Genomic DNA, 16,672 nt, shown 5'->3' on the forward strand with positions numbered 1-16,672 from the left:
CAAGCTATGACTCATGGTTAAATCTAGTTCTCTGTCTGTTTTCATGACTCTCGACTAAAAATGGTTCTTTTATTTCCAAGTTTGAAAAGCTTCAAAAGAAGAAGTACTATTTTATGACAGGTGAAAGTAATATGAATCTCCAACTTTAGTGTTCATAAAGAGAGTGTTATGAGAACACAGCCATACCCACTGACTTTATATTATTGTCTCTGGCATTTTTCATGGCCCAACAGCAGAGCAAGGTAGTTGCAATGGGATTGCTAGGCTCATGAAGCCAAAACTAGGGACTATCTAAGATTTTTACAGAAAAGTTTACCTACCTTTGCACTTGGAGCATTAACTCTGGATTTTCTAGGCTAAGGTAATTCTGACAAGTGATCATCTTAGCATCAAAGCATTCTATGAGGAAATTAATATTTACAGTTTATAGTATAAACCCATAGGAAAATGTCACTGCCTGAATCAATTCTGGGAGTCTTAGATGATTCATATATTCTCTCCTTCTGGAGGAATCATAAAACTCATAAACTCAGTTCATACTTGAAGAGAACAAAAGAATGTGTGTTTCTTAGGAAAAGCACAAAAAAAGAATGAGAGCTCATGGCAAGACATAATCAGATCAAGTTCAAGTCATCAATCTTGCATTTACCAGCTATGTAACCTGGGCAAGTCATTGGCAAGTCATTCACCTTTCTGGACTTTATAACAATCAAGATGAATATGTCTACTCCCATGGAGTTTCTAAGTACACAACTAACCTGTACATCAAGAACCTGGAATGTTGGAGTAGGCAAATTCCTACTTATGCTCCCTCCAAGCTGTTCCAAGACAGGAATCTTTTTATTCCTCTGGTTTTGTGTCTTATTTTTCTGTGCTACCCATATCTCATTCTGACTTCGAAATCTGCAAGGAAGAGAGTTTGACCCCTTTTAGAAACATCTACCTTCATCTTTGCAGTTTCTCTGTAAGCATCTGTGGAGGAACAACAACAACAAAAAAAACCCCACCAGCCCATCTCCCTGCTGCCAAGATTTCTCTTCAGATTTCTCTCTCAGGAGACCTAAGTGGAGGCTCCGATACAATGGAATAGAATCAAATCTATTTTTCAGCTATAGAATGAAATGTGTCTGCAGTGCTGGTGGAACCTGCAGGTAGCTGTGATCCCAGTAGTTTCAAATGTAGTCTCCAGTAACAGGCCAGCGGCTGTCTGAAAACGTTTCTGGCCCTTTAGGTTATACAGAAAAAACTTCTTATTAAAATCCTAAAGTCAGAGAGGAAACATGAAAAGAAACTTACTTGACTATTGATCATTGCTGAACATTCAAAGTGCTCAGTTCATGATTGCCTCTACACATTGATTCAGTGGGGTGTGATTGCCATGACACTTCTTTCAGCGCACGCCAAACTGACAGCCATGAGAACTAAATTCAGTGTTGTACTATTCTAGGAAAGGACACAAAATCCAGAGTTAGGAGTCATGGCCAATCTGGCCATACAGAGCAAGACTGAAGTGAGCAATGCATCCCTGAATGTGACTTGGATCCTTCTTAGTGATGCCCAGAAAGAAGACTTAAGGAGTTGATACTGAGCTAGTTCCCGATCTAGAAAGATTTTTAGCATACTGAAAGAGAAAGGAAACAGACAGAAAAAGAAAAAACAAGTTGAATGATTTTTTTGTTATTGTTCATCAGGTCAAATTTTTTTATTAGTAAATTTGTTTAGTAGGTTCTGTGATTTAAGTCACTTAGTTTCCTTGTCAATCTTTTTCCAACTACATATAAAATATAACATAACACTCAGTAGAATGTAAGCATATGCATGCAATGAGTCAATACGGACTTCCCCCTTTGTGTAATTCATACTTGTCTGAGGGAAAAGATAGTACACTTACATCACCCAACCCAAACAGTCCCCCAGTAATGTTTTGGTGATAGCTTCTTGCATGGTTGAATCTACTGTGGATGCCCTATTTTATACGACCTACCCTTTCTTCACTTAGGCAGATTAAACTGCCTTGCTCTTAGCAAAGCTTCCAGTACATTGAATTTTCTAGATGTCTCATGTAAGGATATTTTTGAAGCGTAAAGTTTCTAGTACCATCTCTAAAGATGCCCCACATTAATGCTGAGATGATGGGTGATGGACCTGAAAATACTGAGATATCACTCTAATATTTGCATTAGTTTGTACAGCACAGTTTATCTTATATATCTTATATATATCTTAATAGACAAGTAGGTGTGGCATTATCTTGTGAACCTTAAAAGCAGAGAACATTCTTTGCCTGGGACAGAAGTCAGAGAAACTGGAAGTATAAAAAATAATTTTGAGTATCACCACATTGGCTTTAAGGATGGACAGAGTCATACCAAAGATAGAAAAGCAGCATGTAATTGGTGAGCAATCGTCCTATGATGGAAACATGTAAATGGGGACCTCAGCCCAACAAACTCTATGATCCAGGGTCAACCAATGACTAGAATCCCCTTGGAAGCACATCCTTTTACAGGGACTGTAGATGAGATTCCAGGCTTACCAGTGTTTTCATCTCAGCGATGTGAGTCCCTGAGCATAGAGAAAGTTGAGTAGTTGAGTCTATCCCATCTTCAAGCCTGCATCCCCATGAACTAATAAAACATTTCTTCATTTACTAGCATTTTGTGATTTGTTATAAAGCAACAGAAAACCAGTAAACTGTTCACTGCTATCTTTCCTTTGATGTTCCCGGACTGATTTTTTTTAATGAGTGTTCCAAGTAAATGTCTCTTTCATTTCTAAATAGAAAATAATTCTGTCCTTCTTTCACCACTTAGATTTGAGGAAATATTTTATTTCCTATTTCAGCTCACTGTCAGGCAACTTGATGGGAATATTTGTTAAATGAACTATGTTAACATTTGTAATTTCCTAAAGAAGCAGTTGTTGATATACTTCTTATTTGTTTCCTGCAATAAGATTTGATTGGTAATAGGAAGAACTTCAGTGTCACGACAGCAATACTTTGGGCAATTGGAGCTCTAGATCTTTAGATTCATATATTATTCTAGTTGAGAAGAATATAATGTATTCATAAATCTGAAATATAGTAACATTAGACACATCTGGTTACTATTCCAACATGTAAAGAATTTAGGAGTCATGATTTCTGTTATCTCAACAAGATAAAAGAAGACCAAACAGAAAACCAACATCTTGTCTTAAATCCACAAGAGAATTGGGGTCACAGGTCTAACGCTAATCTCTAATATCTGAGAGGCAGGGATATCTAAAGAATATAGATTACTTTCCCAGGAGCAAAATCTGTTAGACTCAGTCGCTAGTAGGAACGTTTAAATGATAACTTCAATGAATTTCTGTTGGCTGGTTGTAAGACACCTTGAAAGATTCAAAACTGCAGGGTGCATAGTATAACTAGGTATACTCTTTTCCCAGGTTATCCCTTGAAATTTTCTACCAGTCTTATGGTGAAGATCAGAAAAAAATAAGCCTGGAGCTTGGCTAGATCAAGGGGGACAGTAACCATTGTGAAATACAAACTGACTCTTACAAATAAGCCCAGAGCATCCATCAAAACAAGCCTCAGCAACAAGGGGGAATAAAAGAATGCCTTATCTGACTTAGTGAAAGGAAAATCACCTATTTCTATCTGGCTTTTAGATTTTTTGTCTCACCTAGAGGTGACAATATAAACTGAGAAACACTCATGGTGGTCCACACTTCAGGGTCACAGGCAAAATCGTAACCAGAGAATTACAGAACGCCTCCCCTTCACCTAACTGTATCCCCACATCATGAAGATGGATTACAAAACGTAAAATAACTTCAATGTTCAAACCCTAAGAAAAAGTTTCTAGGGGAACATAGAGACCGTGATAATGAACAGCAAGGATACTTCAAGAAATTGGAAGCTCTAACACTTCTACTTGTAACAAACAGTAAAGGTATCCCAACTCTTAGCCAGATCATCCTATAGCCTCACGATAAAAGCCTATCTACTTCAGTTCCTAGAATACAACTCATAACACCCAGCTTCTAGCAAGAAAATTCAAGGCATTCCAAAAGACAAGAGAAATTTCTCAACCTCAAAGACAAACAAGGCATTAGAAACAGACTCTGATATGATGGGGACATAAAACAGCATAATTTGTACACAAATGTTCTATTGAGGAAAGTGAACAAGAAATTGTCCCAGAATTTAGAGATTTAAAATACTTCACGTTTATTATCTTACAGGATTTATGAATCATGAGTCACGGCACATCTTCAGTGTGCCTACAGCTAAGGGTCTAGACATGTTCCGTGGAACCTGGGATCTCATCTGGAGGCCCAGCTGGTAAAGAATGTCTTCTTGAGCTGACTCATGGGGTGGTTGGATGGGGTCAGTCCATTAAGAGCTTTTGGGTAGAGAACTCTGTTTGGTCACTGGATGTTGGTGTGGGGGCCACCCTCCACTCCTTGCTCTTCTTGCTGTGTGGACCTTTCTAACATGCTGGTATACTTCATCTAAGCTAGCTAGGCAGAGAGTCTGCTAAGCAAGGTAGTTGTCATAATTTCCCTTTGACAAAATATGGAAAAGACTTCTCAGTGTAGCCATATTTTGTTAGCTAAAAAGCAGTTAAAGAAGGTGAATTATTGTAAATACCAGGGAAAAAGAACCATTTAGGGTCAGCTTAAAGATGCTTAGTATTTTGATTATGGTCATTTAAAAGGCAATATAAATCATAGTGTCACACGGCTTTAATCCCAGAGGCAGAGTTTGAGGACAGCTTGGCCTACAAAGTGAGTTCCAGGACACCCAAGACTGTTACACAGAGAAACCCTGTCTATGAAATAGGAAGAAATAAAGGAAGGAAGGGAGGGAGGGAGGGAGGGAGGAAGGGAGGGATGGGGGAGGGAGGGAGGGAGGGAGGGAGGGAAGGAGGAAGGGAGGGGAAAGGAAATGAAGGGAAAGAGGGAGGGAGGAAAGGAGGAAGGGAGGGAGATAGGCAATATAATTAGTTAAGTGCTGTGCCCAGTTAATCAAATAGACTGAGAAAGCAAAATTAATTCTCGTCTCTTTCTTTCCCTTATCCATCACCTCATCTCTTTACAAATGAAAAAGAAGATCCTGATAAACTTGGAGAAGTTAAAAATGCCCAACAGCCTATAACTTGCTAGAGACCCCAATACCAAAGTCTTTCTTCTTCATCTTTCTGAGTCTAATGCCAAAAGAAATTAAATTAACAGTAGAAACAAAGTTAAGTGAGAATAAGTGGCAAGTTACTTTTGTTAAGTTGGATACTTAAATCAATGACATTTCAAGAATTCAGATGAAAAATTTCAGGAGACATAAAGCAAAAGAGGAGAGGGGGGCAGCATGAAGCATGCCAGGAAAGGCTGCCAGACCCTGAGGCAATCCAAACTAATGAGTAGCATGCCTGCTCTTGAGTGGCTTGTTCTCTGGACAAAGCAGACTAGACTGGAGATGCTTGAATGCAAGAAGACAAGTATTATAGCAAAAATATGAACCTGGTGGAAAATCAAGCAAAGAAAGTAATTATGCGGAGACATCATGGGGATAAAGAGCCTCAGAACAATTGCTCTCAAGGATACCAAGAACTTCCCTTGCCACGGCCACAGCCACAGTTCACAAATCCTGATCAGGAAAGCCCAACTGCCAGTGTGACCTCCTGCCTTGTCCACTCATTCTAAGCATTAGATAACAATACAGACTCCTGTTTGTGAATGGCAGTGAGAGGCTGCGGCTCACTACTGTACTTGAAGGCACTTTCAAAGCCTTGCCCACTATGTGATACCTACCCTGTGCTTGTTTAAAGTGAGGATAGAATAAAGAACAGGTGATGAAAAGTCTACAAAGGAAATTAGGATTGCCTGGGTTGCACTGGGGAGATTGTAAAGGAGGGATATGGTATTTTGCATAAGTTCTTGACTTATGAGGAACACATAGGGATGACAAGCGTTAATAAATACTGCTGGTAACTCATGGTTCTCTTACGGCCTTGGTTTCTATCAAACAGAAGTGTGATTTCAAATCAGGGCATAGAAAATCCTATCCAACTATTGCCGGATAGGATATTTATGATCATAGTCCCTGTGTCGTCTCAAATTAGTGGTTCCCAACCTGTGGGTCACAACCCCTTTGGGCAAACCTCTAACTCCAAAAATATTTACATTATAATTCACAACAGTAGCAAAATTACAATTATGAAGCAGCAATGAAAATAATTTTATGGTTGGGGGTCAGCACAACATGAGGAACTGTATTAAAGGGTTGCAGCAACAGGATGGTTGAGAACCACTATCTCAAAATAATCCATCTAGCAACTCACAAGCTAAGGAATATGTCCCGCTCTTTCAGGTGCAAAGGAACATCAATTAGGTCATGTAGGTCATTTCAAGGCTGTATTGGATCGGATGGAGATATAGCTCACTGGTAGAGGGCTTGTCTAACATGCTCAAAGTCCAGCGTTCCTTCCTAAGTATTGGAAAAATAAAGAGGTGGGGAGAAGTTTCATGGCCTGCTTCAGTTCATTGCTGGCCACATAAATCCAGGAAATTACTTAAACTCTGAGTAAAGTTGGAATTGTTTCACCTCTTTCCATGTTAAGATGAATGAAGTCATGTATACAGTAGTACTCCCTCGTCATGGTGCACCTGTTTAGTAGTGTTAGTCAGTTGACATATTTCCCAGTGAGCGCTGAAGTTGTGCTGGAGATCACAGGTGGACTACACAATGTTCTGCCAGCCATTTGCAATAGCACAGCTAGGCAAGCCAAAGAGAAGTTCTCAACTGGCTTAATTCATTCAGCCCCACTCTGAATATAAATCTTACTGTCTGTCTTCACAGTTCTTAAACACACTTTTGAAGTTATTTTAATCTGACCATAGAAGACAAAACAGGGTCAATACCTGGCTCTCCATTACATTCATTATGTAGTAGTTCGGAATGATTAATTTATTTTAAATTGTCTTTAATTTAACAATAAAATTTTTGCAAGGAAGAAATACTGATAGGTTCACTTTTATCTAATAAGGAGAGAATACAATGATACACCTTATTCAAATGGGTTTTAAGCCATTGGTTTTTCTGACTTAATAACTATAAGATGCTCATTTCTTGTCAAGAGTTATTTTAGAAATTCCAAGTTAATTTGGAAGCATTTAGTCACTATCTACTGAACTGAATCTGTAATGTCAACATGCCTCTAAATACCTACTGAAGATCAGTTTCAAAGGCCCCTTCCGGCATTTGACTAAATTCTGGGACTTTCCACCTACCTCACCTTCATATTTGTGGTAAACGATGTCATTTTAAGAGAAGAATAATATGCACGCACCTACCATTGTGAATTAGCCACATCTTCACCAGCAAATCACCCTGAACATGGTCTCATTTGAGTGTTTTTATGGGAAAAGCAGTATTAAGTAGATATCAAAGGGATTACTTGAATAATAAAATGAAGCCACAGTTTGTACTAAGATAGACTATGTCAGTTTTTTTCACTAAGGGCCCCAAACAATTTCTGTAGCTAGTTCCACACAGATAATTAATCAGGATAACAATCATCAAAAATAATACTAGTGGACTCTGTACAAAAATGTTAAAAATTATATCATTTATGCCAACTTGTCACATGGTGTAAAATAATCATAAACCTTTAAAATTGTGTTAGTAACTTTTCTAATTGCTGTGATAATATGCAAAAAATGAATTTTTAACCTATACTTAAGAGGTTCTTGACTTAAGAGAATATAGTCCATCATGGCAAGAAAGGCATAGCAGGGTTCATGATGGCAGCAGCTTGCAGCAGCCAAACATGAAAACATGCAAAACAGGAAACAGAAGAGGCAGAGAGCAAACAGGAAGCAAAGCGAGGCTAAAAAGCTCAAAACACAGCTATTGTAAGCCACTTCCTCCGCTGAGGCTTATCTTAGTCATGTCTCTGTGTTAAAGACAGTGACCAAAAGCAACTAGAGGAGGAAAGGATTTATTTGGCTGATATAGTCCAAGTCACTGTCCATTGAGGGAGGGCAGGGCAGGAACCTGGAGACAAGAACTGAATCACAAGTCTTGAAAGAGTGTTGCTTACTGGCTTGCTCTCCATGACTTTGGCTTGCTTTCTTATACAACACAGAGCTATCTACTTAGAGGCAGCACAGTCCCCAAGTAGGCTGGGTCCTCTCACATCCATCATTAAGAAACTACCCAACAGATTTGTGTGTCAGGCTTTCTTGGACCACCAGCAACCAAATCATGACATGGGGACTTATTATTATATATAAATTGTTAGCCTTAGCTTATGCCTGTCCCACTAGCTCTTATAGTATAACCTAACCTGGTTTTCTTCATTTATGTTTTGCCTCAGGGCTTTTTGCCTTTTTTTCATTCTGTATGTCCTCTGTAAATGGAGACTGCAGTTTTGTTTCCCAGACACCCAGACATGAATAATCACACAGAAACTATATTAATTGTAACAGTTAGGTCAATGGCTCAGGCATATTTCTAGCTATCTCTTACATCTTAAATTAACCCATTTCTATGAGTCTATGTATTGCCACGTGGAATTGCCACCTGGAATTACCTCCTTTTCTACATGTCCTATTTCCTCAGTAGCTGGCTGGCATCTGACCTGACTTCACCATCTTTTTCTCTGCATCTCTGCTCAGAGTTCACACCTGGCTTTATTCTACTAAACCATTGTCCAAAACAACTTTATTCATTAGCCAATAAAAGCAACACATATACAGAAGGACATGCCACATCATTTCCCTTTCTCTGTCTAAATGGTAAGGAAGGTTTAAACTTTAACATAGTAAAATTATATGTAACAAAAAGTTACCAAGCAAAAATTACAGTTAGAATATTTTTTAACTTTTTGTATTTGACAAAATTAAAGAAAATATTTCATCATCTATTTTATTTTGTGAGTCTAAAGTTTTATATTTAATTTATCTTTTATCACAATTAAGGAAAACTATAACTATCTGTCTTTAACTTTATCAAAGACCCCAGAAGGATATAGTATTACCTAAGTCAACTGGAAGTCCATTATAAACACTTCTAGAATTGACAGAGACATCTTGCTGCCCAGACAGTTTTTCTTTTTTAAACTTTAGGTCATCCATCTTTAGCCTACATGTCCATAGTATCTCTGGAAGACTTTTACATGAAGCAGAAAGTTTGAAAGACTCTTTTACCTTTATGGGCAGTTTGCCAGTCAATTTTTTGTGTGTCCTGTAGAATGTCTGTCAGACTCTTTTATGGAGCAGGGACCCTGAAGGACTGTCTCATCCTTTTTTCTTTTCTTTTCTTTTTTTTTTTTTGACAACTTTAGCAGTCATTTTTGTGTGGGTTCTGCATGTCCGGTTCATACAGCAAACCATCAAGCAGTCCAGGCAAGAGCAATTTCTTGCCAAAATGACTAGCCTTTTTAGAACTCAAAGCAGTTCGGTTCACAGCCCCAGGAGCCATAGAGCAGAAGCATGCAGTGGTTTTCTATTTTTTTTTTTTGTTTTTGTTTTTGTTTTTCGAGACAGGGTTTCCCTGTAGTTTCTAGAGCCTGTCCTGGAACTAGCTCTTGTAGACCAGGCTGGCCTCGAACTCAGAGATCCGCCTGCCTCTGCCTCCCGAGTGCTGGGATTAAAGGCGTGCGCCACCACCGCCCAGCAGTGGTTTTCTATTGTGAGTGATCTCCAATAAACATTTGTTATCTTTTATTACATGCTCTTGAGGACCTCATTTAATTATGCAACAGTCCTACTTTCACTGCTTCTTCTGTGCCTGGCTGGCTGGAGCCTGTCTGTTTGGCTGGTGACTGCCTGGCTAGCTGACCCCAGGCATCGCCCTCCTTCTCTTCTTCATTAGCTTCTTCCTCCAACCTAGATTCTTCCTCCTATTTATTCTCTCCACCCACCAGCCCACCTAGCCTATTTCTCTACTGCCTAGCTATTGGCTGTTCCACTCTTTTTATTAGACCACTCATGTGCCTTATGCAAGCAAGGTAAAACAGCAACACATCATGACATCTTTAAATAAATTAAACCTAAACAAATGGGGCATATCTTTGCCTAGTTAAAGTAATGTTCCACAACATAAACAAAATGTAACACATTTTTACATAGTTAAAGTAATATCCACAATATTTGCCTACAGGTAATCTGATGGAGGCATTTTCTAAGACGAGGCTCCTCTTACCAAATAACTCTATATTTGTGTCCTCCTTCCACCCCTAAAACCCTGGGAAAACCAAGGAGGAGGAAAATGCTCTATTTCCTAAAAGTTTTGCTATCTCCCCAAACAGCATTAACAACATGGATCAAATATCCAAACTCAAGAGCCAATGGCAGACTTTTCATATACAAACCAAAACAAAGGATTTAGGTTGTAACCCAGTAGCAGAGTCCTTGCCTAGCATACCTGAGGTTCTGGGCTCAATCTTCGAAAAAAAAAAATGCATTACTTTGAAAGTCTTTGTCTGCCTGTCTCTCTGTGTGTGATACAAGAAAATGGTTAAGGCAAGCAAAAATCAAATGACCCTGTGATACTGTGACTATGTCATAGAAGTGTGTTAACACTGACCAACATCCTATATGATGTCAAATAGCCTATATTATTATGGACAGATTTTAAAATGTACTATTTCAGTTATAATAAATTAATTATGCCTGAGCAAATAGTAAAGTTTATGAAACCACTGAAGAAAAGCTTTTGCTAAATCCATGTCAGCTTTACAAGAGGAGGCCCAAGAAGATTTATGGTAGATTTCTTGTTCATTCTTTCTTCCCACCTAGTGCCTCTTGGTGAACAAACATTTAGCCTCATTCCTTTTTGGGAAAACAGTGTACGGAGATTTTGTTGATGGCCTTTCCTGAGGAGAAGCAGATAAGACATTTTATGGTAGTGAGATTTAGACTTGGAGGATTTGCTCTTGGATTGTAACCAAGGCAAGAAAATGAGGCAGTTCTCCAACATGTGTTCTTTAGGTTGGCTTTATAGGTTGCTTGTTGATTAATGGACTTTGTGGAGTTGTAAACTCTCCTAAGACTGATACCAAGGCTAGTTCTGCTCTTTCAGTACACTGTCATTAAGGTTGGTTGTTTTAGCAAAAGACAGAGACAAATGACTTGTTTTTTCATTGGTTTCAAACTAAAACCAGCCCTCCATTTTCTTTCCAGAAAAGAATTCTTCATACAAATATTATGATCTTCAAATGTCTAATTTGAAACTAGGTTTAAAGTTGTTCTGCCCAATCCAAAAAATGCTCATACTCAGAAGAGATTGCTTATGAACACTGGTTGTTTTATTAAAGGGTATAATCTTGGCATACAGTATTTAATGAGTGAATCAAATTGTGCAATGAATTTCAAGAACTCTTCCTATAAGAGCAATTCTAGCCACATGTGATTTCAGTACAATAAGGAACATTAACCACAACTCACACACAATATGTTAGTTTTGATACTACCATGTCCTGAACAGTGGTTTCAACCGAGGGTGTTTTTGCCTTATAATGGTCATTCTGGAATATCTGGAAACAGTTTTAGTTGTTCAAGCCTTGAGTACTGTTGGAATCTTATAAAGACCAGAGATGCTGATAAACATCCTACCAGACATAAGTTAGCTTTCATAATAAAGATTTATCTGGTTCAAAATGTCAGTAGTTCTAAGGCTTAGAAATCCTGACCTAGAATCATCGCTGAGTCTGGAGAATGTACTCATGCTTAGGTGAGGAGGAAGGGGGGGGGGGGGGTGTTCATTGCCTCAGCATGAGTGTGAATTGAGAAAAGGTCAAGGGCTTGACATTTTTCACTTTTTAGTGTCTTAATGGAGCAATTGTTATTTCAAAGATTAAAGGGGGAAAATTAAGTAAATGCTGAATTTATAATGAGGTCATGTCTCTTCTTGTTTCTTGATCTGCTTCCAAAGAAAAAGAGAAAGGAAATCACCCACAGACTGAAGTTACCACTTTTTAGTGCCTGGGTTAATTAAACAAGAATGGATATTACTATCTGGGGAGAGTGATGTCTATATCTTAATTACAGATTTACTGAAATGCACAGAACTCTCTGGGCAGCAAGTTGGTTGCTCTGAGGTACTGGGACAAACTGTCATCTCGATCTATGATTTATAGGGTGTGTCACTTCAGTCACACAGTTTAAGTTCCTTAGCTGTGTGCTTGCTGGCCCGTTTCTATGCGACGGTTGCTCTTGGGTTGGGAGCAGCTGCTTTCTCTTAAATGCCTATGCCTATGTTTTCTACATTTCTATGACAATGTGTTCACACCAGTATAATTATGACTGCATTAGCACTTGCCCTGTAAAGCATATGATTCAGGGGTTTATGAGAAGGTAATAAAAACTCACTTCAAGCTTAAACTTGTCTCTGGGTGGGGGTAGTTGTAAATGGTCATTGTTGGTTAGGGCCTTCTGAAGTTTGTGGTCATTAGTCCTATTTATGGATTATTTCTCTGCAGAGCCAAAACTATGTGCTGTGGGATTTAGAGCTTTAATCATTTAGCAAAACACAGAACCCTTGCCAAGTTTCATTGGCATTCATTAATTCTTTCGACAAATATTTGAGTGCTTAAAATGGGCCAGGGGCAGGTAAACAACCCCGAGTTCATGTTCTCATAGAGTTTGTATTTTACACAGGGAAAGGAAGCAAGAGGGTTAGGGAGAAAGAGGCCAAGGAGAAAGAATAAATAGAAAGAAGATAGAAGAAAGGAGAGTCTGGGGCAGGGAGAAAAAGAGGGAAGGGGAATATGAAGGAGTAAAAGGAAGAGGAGGAAGAAGAGGGAAGAGAAAGAAAGAAAGAATGAACGAATGAAGAGAAGAGAGGTGAAAATGGAAATGACACATGCTAAGAGCTAGACAAAGTATTTAAATAGAGTGATTTGTGGCTAGGAAAGTAGACAAAGATGGTGTCTTTAGGAGGCTATGGGAAAGCAGTCTTTTCTGCCCAAGGCATTCCAGGCAGAAGCATCATTTGGCATAAACCTCCAAGGCTGTGTGGGTAGGCAGGGCCATGGGCTGGGGCAGGAAGGGCAAAGGCAGGATGTGGCAGATGTGATAGGGAGTGGAACCAGGCCAACCAAAGCCCTTCTAAACTAGGATTTGGGACTTGGCTTTTAAAATAGGGGAGGAACGTGGGCTGATCTGAGTTTGAAATAGAACCTTCTGAGAGTTTTGGTTTGTAGAGAGAGCAGAGAGCCTAGTTGGAAAATCCAGATGGTGACATTATGAACCTGTTTGCAGGGCTGCCTATGCAACCTCCTTCCAGGGGAAGTCAAATGGCTGAGCAATGTCCAGAGAGTGAGAGTCAGGCTAACACTATTCTCTTACTGGAGTAAACTCCTGCAGGAAATCTATTAAACTGGGAAGGATTGAGGGGAAAAATAAAGCCTTTGTCAATCAATTTATTCACCTGTAAAATGGGCTTTATAATGCATGATTTTCCAGAATTGTCCTCAATTGATAACATATGAAAAGCTCTTCGTTCCAGGCATATCAGCTGTTAACTCATAAGCACATCAACTACCACACAGACATTGGAAAGCAAGGAATTTTCTTGTTAATCTTTTTATTTTACTTGCCTATTCTTTGAGAATTCCATTCATCTATTCAAAGCATGGTGATCATATCCAATTGCTCTCAAGACACAACTAAAATTTTTTTGTACTTTTCTTGAAAAACAGGGGACCACCCCAGAAGCTGAAGTATTTTTTTTCTCTATTCTTGAGTTTTGCCGTCTTCTTTTCCTTTTCATTTCTGTTGTGTTTTCTTATTGCCTCCAATTGCTGTCCGGAAAGATGGCACCCATCTGAGCATGTGCACTGCAGTGAATTTCAGAGTGAAGAAAGGCTTCTGCACGCTTTACAAGCTAATAAAAATAATGAGAGAGCGAGGTGGAAGGAGGGAGGAGAGAGAGTTCTGCAGCCATCACCAATGCCTAATTAAAACATTTTCCTCACCCGAAAGTGAAATCCTGTACGCATTAGCCCTTCCGTCCTACCTCCCCTTCTCCACAGCCTGTGGCAACCACTAATCTGCTTCCTGTCTCTCTGCAATGGACTCTTCTGGACTTTTTCTATCTGTGGAATCATAAACTATTTATCCTTTCCTGGCCTGCTTCCTTCACTGGGCCTAATGTTTTCAAGGCTCATCCCTACTATAATTAGCCTCCTACTGCTGAGACAGATATCTATATATTTTGATCAAAATGGAAATCTTTTTGCACAGTAGTTATAGCAGATAGCAAATTATTCAAGAACATTTTCATAATAAAGAATTTGATAAAGTGTAAGAAAAAAATCTGGCATAACCTATAAGAAAAAAATGGATAATAAGAGTTCTGGAGTTTGTTGATGATTGCTCTTGACTTAGAATGGATCATAAATAAAATACTCTCCTTTTGATACTATTAAGGTGCTGTCACAATTGTTCTACTTCTACTACCTCTTATAAAGCTGTCTTTCTGGTTTTTAGTTCAGCCCCTCCTCCCCACCCTTTCCTTTTCTGTAGTCCATAACAAACCTGGCAAACTACAGCCCATAGGCCAAATCTGGCTTGAAGCATACTTTTGTAATCAAATTTTTATTGGGTTGTGGCCACACCCATTCATTTACATATTATCTGTGGCTGTTTTCACTTACCATAATAATGTTGAATTGTGGCAAGGGAAATCATATGGTTCACAAAATCTAAGTTATTAATTATCTGGCCCCATATGTCCCAAAAGATTACTGACCCCTAGTCTAACGAGTGAGCAAGGACAGGACCTCAGAATTTAGTTGTATCTAATCAGAATAATTTGTGGTTTACTGTGAGTTCTCTGAGCTAGAGTAACTCATTCCCAAAACCATAAAAAATGATAGAAATATTTGTAGAAATAATTTTACCTTTATATGAGGTTAAAAATATTTCAATAAAAGGTGGTGTTGGATTATTTCTAAATATTTCAGGCCTGTTAGTAAATGTGACTGCTACCTTGTGGATTACAAACGTCACATTATAAGCACATATACTCAACCCAGGGCTGCACACAAGCACATCACACTTGACAGTATGCACACTATGTGTGCCTTTCTGAACACAGGAATTTTTTGGTTCCCAGACACTCCAGCCAAAAGCTTTGGAAACTGTCCACTTTGATCGGCTTTTATCTAAATCTGGACTCACAGATTTAGAGTCTCGTAATAAAAGCCAGGCAATTTTCATGTCCTTGCCTCTTTACCTGCCAGTACCAACTGTACCATTTTATCTGCGCAGAGGCATTACCTCAAGGCACCCTATTTGCCTTACATGTGTCTTCCTTCCTGTCATACTTAAAGAGTTAATGGGGGGAAACAGAAAAGATTATCGTTAGAGCAGCATGTTTTCTGAACAAAATCGAAATATAATCTTACTTCCAAATGTGTTCCTGATAAAGCTCATCCCTTAACAGCACTTGTCTTCTTGACCTGGTTGTACCCATGGCTCATGTTTCTCATGTGTTCCATTCTCGCTATGCTTCCTTCTATCTTATCCAATAGTCTATGAGCTTTCAAATGAAAGCAACTCCTGTTTCTGCGCTCAGTAGAGTATGGTACAAATGAGGCAGTGAACAAAAGGCAGTTGAATCACACATCCACAACCTGTTTTCACTCCAGTATACTCAACTTTCATGGCATACCTGTGTTTGCTAGCCCTCTACTGAGCATGACTGTGATATAAGCTGAACCAAATTCTTTTCTTGGACATGTCAAGTATATATTCTCACAGTAGAGGAACAGAAGGAGAGCACATTTTGGTGACACTGGCATACACAAGCCCCACAAGTTCATGGTCTGGAACTTCTGTTGTTCTCTTGGTTCTGACCAGACCTTCAGTTATTTAACAATTTTTATTTTTATTTCATGCACACATCTTTTAAACCTTCAAGCATTCTCCTTCACGTGTGTTGTATTTTTCATCTATAAATTCTTCACATTAGCACGGTTTATTTCTTTGCTTGTTTTTAATACTGTCATTCTATGTTATCCAGGCTGATGTGGAACTGACTTTGTAACCCAATCTGACGGCAAACGTTTTGTAGGCAAACGTTTTGTATCCCTGCCTCAGCCGCCAGAGTGCTGGGACTCCGGGTGTGCACCATTGTGCCTGGTTAACACTGGCTTATTTGTTTGTTTGTTTGTTTTGTTATTTGATTTGTTTGGGGGTTGTTTTGTTTGCTTTTGTTTTTGGCTTTTCTTTTTCTTTTTTCTCTTCCTCTCCCTCTCCCATAGGGAGAGAAGAATGATCCTTAGTTGAAAGAGGCAGCTCCAGGAAAGTGGCACCTTGAGACGTCTTCACACTCAGGAGAGAATGCTATGTCTCCTCCTCGTGGTCTCGGGTGCTCTACAAGTCAAGGAAACTTCTCCAGTAATGAATTATATAAATGATCCCTGAAAGGATAGTTAGTGTTAACTTTGTTTTTTTAAATTATGATTTATTTCATGAAGTGCTTTCTAATGTGTTCTGCAGCAATGAGGAAAGTAACTAAAACATATATAAAATTCAAGTATGAACACTAGATTTTACAAAGCCGTTAACTATGTAGGTTCTCTAGCCAGATTCAGCTAGTGCATCTCTGTCATCTGGATCTCCTTTAGTTGAAAGAACATTGCATCTAGGTCCTCAGCTGTGGAACCAAGAA

The 16,672-nt window shown here is 38.9% G+C and overlaps 1 pseudogene; it reads right to left on the reverse strand.

The window, feature by feature from the left end:
* Positions 1–16,231: 16,231 nt before the first annotated feature.
* On the reverse strand, positions 16,232–16,437 carry LOC119805674 (annotated as a pseudogene).
* Between the last annotated feature and the right edge of the window lie 235 nt (positions 16,438–16,672).

This window comes from Arvicola amphibius, chromosome X, assembly GCF_903992535.2.
Source record: "Arvicola amphibius chromosome X, mArvAmp1.2, whole genome shotgun sequence".
Taxonomy (NCBI): domain Eukaryota; kingdom Metazoa; phylum Chordata; class Mammalia; order Rodentia; family Cricetidae; genus Arvicola; species Arvicola amphibius.